Raw genomic sequence first — 4527 nt, 5'->3', positions numbered from 1 at the left:
ATATATATATATATATATATATATATATATATATATATATATATATATACATACATATATATACTTGCATATATATATAATCATATATATATACCTATGTATGTATGTATGTATGTATGTATGTGTGCGTGCATATACATTCTGTGTCTGCGTGAGTGCGGATGTGAGTTAGCTGAGATTGTTTGTGTATGTGCATCTGTCTATTTTCAAATCACCATTTACATACTATTTGTCAAACAATGTGCGTAAATGTGTGCGCATATGCGTATGTATGTATACGTGCGTGTATACATATGCGCAAAAAATAGTAAAAAAAAAAAAAACGGGAAAAAAGTGACAAACTTACCCTAGGGATATTGTTACAAGTACAGGCACTGTCTTGTAATAAAGCTTTGAACAATCGCTGACGGGCTATAGCTTACATGGAGACAAATCATAAATAAACATTTACTTTCACAACCATATTGTAAATAATTCATCTGTACTTTTGATACGCGTGCTAAACTCTCGCCGTGAAATAACTGTGAGAAAATGCAATCTGTTGATAACGAAAGCCTCAAACAATAAACTTTGACATTAAATTTGCGTTGGTTCATGGCAAATCACTTTACCATATTTAATTCTATTTCTGAAAAGAAGTTTTACCTACGTATTGAGCTGTACATAAAGCCGATATTTCAACATCATTAAAATGACTCTGATAAAATATTTCCAAAATTAGTAGCACCTAAAATCGAGGCAGCGAGCCTAGCAGAATCGTTAGCGCACCGGTGAAAATGCTTAGCGGCAATTTTTTTCGTGCTCTTTACGTTCTGAGTTAAAATCCCACCGAGGTCGACTTTGCCTTACGGCCTTTCAAGGTCGATTGAATAAGTACCAGTTGAGCACTGGAGTCGATGTAATTGATGAATCCCTTGCCCCCAAACTTCAGGCATGTGCCTATAGTACATAGAATTAACACCTGAAATCACAAACACATCTCTCTCTCTCCCTCTCCCTATCTCCGTCTCTCTCTCTACATGGTGAAGTGAAACGTGTTAACTGTGATGCTAAGTCACAATACCTTTACAATCGATGATCAAAATTTTGGATACATACTCTTTATCCAATGGCCCCTTATTTCTGGACAAACTTAACAAATTTCGAATTACAACTGTAAAAAGTAGCATATTATATTCCCAGAAACGAAATATAATAAGAAATTACTGTTTCAAATTTTGACTCAAGGCTAAAAATTTGGGGTAGGATATAAGTCTTTTACATCGCCCCTAGTGGTAATTCCTTTATCAATGTTGACATTTTATCGACCCCAAAAGGATGAAAAGCAATGTTGACACCTGTGACATTTGAACCCAGGACTTAAAGTAAGAAGAAATTCCGCTAAGCATTTTGTCCGGCGCGGTAATGCTCCTACTCGCTCGCCACCTTTAATGGCTTCATATTTTGACAAAAGGCTAGCATTTTTTGCGGCAGGGTATTAAATCGATTACAACAATCTCAGAGCTCAGTTGGTTCCTATTTCATCAATCCTGAAAGGAAGGAAAGTAAAGTCGAATTCGGCGATATTTGAACTCAAAACGTAGAGCCGGGAAAATGCCGCTAAGAATTTTGTTCGACGGGATAGCGATTCTGCCAGCACACCGTAACAAGAAATAATGTTACTACTTAATACTTCCTAATATGAGTTAAATCCAAATTTAATTAGGAATGGCGAATGGGTTTACTGCTCAGCTATTTCCGCAGCTCGTCTTTTTAATTTCATGTATTGCGTAACATTTGATTCGTAAATGTGTTGAAATTAGCTATTTGAATAGATTGTAACTGTGTGTCTCCAAGGTAGTGAAAATAGGGTTACTCAATACCTTAATTGATTTCTATTTCTGCCAATACCATATACTTTTGTTCCAATAACATCTGACTTTTCCTTGGGTTAACATAATTGTACTATATTGCAGGGGGAGTGAAAATTGGATGTTATGACAAATAAAATGGTTCTAGTCTTCTATTTAATACTGGAGATGTAATAAAGACATGATACGATTGAGCTGTTCAGAATCTTTAGCTTAATCGTAATTTTTGCTTCTTCAGTTATAGTATTGTTAATGTCCTTCAAAAAAAAAATGACATTATATATGAACTTGTGGCCGAGTGGTTAAGGCGTTGGACTTGAAATCCAATGGGTTGTACCCGCGCAGGTTCGAATCCTGTCCGCAATGAGTTAGTTTTTAGGCGCAGGAGTGGCTATGTGGTAAGTAACTTGCTTACCAAACACATGGCTCCGGGTTCAGTCCGATAGAATAAGTACTAGGCTTACAAAGAATAAGTCCTGGGGTCGATTTTCTCGACTAAAGGCAGTGCTCCAGCATGGCCGCAGTCAGATGACTGAAACAAGTAAAAGAGTAAAAGTGTAAATGAAATCGTTTGAAATATTTGAAGGAAAATAGTAAAAGACATAACATATCAATAAGAAAATGTTGTTCGAAACTGAAAAGAGAAATATAGGTATCTTTTTTTAAATATGTGAGATAAGAATATTTTAAATAATGCATTTTGTAGGGGAATGACGGCAATGTAACAGGCTGAATATTTCTTAAAATTTTACTGACACTTTGTTCATTGCTGTTATTGTTTACATTCTCAGTAGAGTACTATAAAAAATTAGTCATCTCCGTTAATTACTGTCGAAAATTATTTCACATTTTCGAGAGTAAAACACAAAGAAAAAGACAGAATATTATACCAACCAATTGGCAGAAACGTTAGAGCGTTGAATACGATCTCCGATGAAAAAATGCAAACTTAATGTCAAAGCTTATTGTCTGAATTTTGCGGTATCAACAGATTGTATTTTCTCAGCTATTTCACGGCGAGAGTTTAGTGAAGGTATCAAAAGTATAATTGAATTATTTACAATATGGTTGAGAAAATAAATCTACGATTTGCTTCCATGTAAGCTTTGCCCATCCCCAATTGCCTTGCACTATTTTTTCCCGATGGTCTGCACTCTCAGTTCACATCCCGTCGTCGTAATGTTTGTCTTTCGTCTTTTCAGGGTCGATAAAATTGCACCAAACCAGGCGGTGAAATGACTAATTGTATGAACATCCGAGGACGGATACTTTGCAGCGTTTAACAACGATACCTTAGGTGGCTGGGATGTCTGTTACAAGCATCCAAGTCTGACTTCAGTTTTGAAAATATATTCATGCCTCACACTAAGGCCATGTGAAGGATCGTGGGCACTGCTTTCCCTGTTGACTAAAAGAATATTTGAAAAAATGAACGAAATGGTACAAAACCTGTTAGGTTTACTGGAGATATGGGTTCGTGTCCCACAGGCAACCTTCGATTTTTTTTTTATCCAAAGTGTTTTTAATCCAATACTTACATGCTATTATTTACATGCTAATATTTACATGCTTTGTTTGCTTTCAGATTTACCGTTTCTAAAAAAAAATATTTCACGTTCTTGAAGTTTCTAAATTATGATAGTATTTGTATCAGGAAAATATTCAGTTACGTTCTTTACTTTTCTGTCTACGTACCTAGCTTCACAGATCGTAACGAATCTATAAAACTAATTTAGCTATCATGGCAGTTTTCTGTTTCGTACAATATATTCCTTACCCTGGTCTTAGTAAATAGACTGGCTCTTTCACTCACATGCAAACAACAAAGTTACGCCGGAAGAATGAGATTCTTTCCCTGATATTTATTGTATATCATGTTCGTCCGTCGGAGCGACGAGGACCGTCTAATCATTGTTAAAGATGATTGATGGCTTGCGCGTGACACAGAATGTGACAAGGCTGGCCCTTTAAAATACAGATACTACTCAGTTTAACCAGCTGAGTGGACTGGGGCAGTAGGAAATAAAAAAGAATGTTGTTCAAGGATACAACGCCTTGGTAGGAATTGAACTCACGACCTTACTATCGTGGGCCGAATACCTTAACCACTACACCACGTACCTTCACAGGTAAGCACTAATATGTTACTTAACCTACAGCTAGAACGCTGGTTAGGGCTACTACTTCGGGAGAGAGTAGATCTGGGAACAATAGTGGCTAAGATGTGATTCCACGCTCCTCAAAACACTTGAAGTCACTAACCAAGGCTCCACGATCGGGTGCGATGTAAAGTCATATCCAGACAATATGTGTGTCTATGTGAGTGTAGATGTGTGTGTGTAACAGGAATATTTGACAGTCTTAAAATACCTAGAAATGGAATCCGGATTACATCAATGTTTTCGGTGCAAAAATAAGAAAACAGCACGAATGTCATTCGCTCAATTATTAATGTTGAACTGTCTACTCAAATATCAAATGAAACAGGGTTGATTTAAGTAATTTAATATTGGTGCGCTTTTTCTGAAAATGACATCAGCGGACTTCGTAAGCAGTTGTGGCATGCGCTTTTAACCGATCGGCTGAAAGCATTACGTTAATGTTAAACATGTTAGTGTTATACACAAGAAAATACTGATTTCAAACTTTGACAGAGGGACAGAAATTTGGTGGGGGG

The 4527-nt window shown here is 36.5% G+C and overlaps 1 long non-coding RNA gene and 1 other non-coding gene across 2 annotated transcripts in view; both read left to right on the top strand.

Annotated features, from left to right (window-relative positions):
• Positions 1 to 4527, top strand: part of LOC128250984 (uncharacterized) — a 17545-nt gene that overhangs the window by 8550 nt on the left and 4468 nt on the right. Inside the window, exon 2 of the long non-coding RNA XR_008266891.1 lies at positions 3053 to 3323. This is a non-coding gene — a long non-coding RNA (uncharacterized LOC128250984). The remainder of the gene's footprint in view (positions 1 to 3052; positions 3324 to 4527) is intronic.
• Trnas-uga (transfer RNA serine (anticodon UGA)) lies at positions 2136 to 2221 on the top strand. Its single transcript has one exon. It is a non-coding gene; the product is annotated as a tRNA-Ser (tRNA).

This window comes from Octopus bimaculoides, chromosome 2, assembly GCF_001194135.2.
Source record: "Octopus bimaculoides isolate UCB-OBI-ISO-001 chromosome 2, ASM119413v2, whole genome shotgun sequence".
Classification (NCBI taxonomy): domain Eukaryota; kingdom Metazoa; phylum Mollusca; class Cephalopoda; order Octopoda; family Octopodidae; genus Octopus; species Octopus bimaculoides.
Note: the sequence above shows the minus strand (reverse complement) of the source record. Positions and strands in the feature narration are given on the sequence as shown.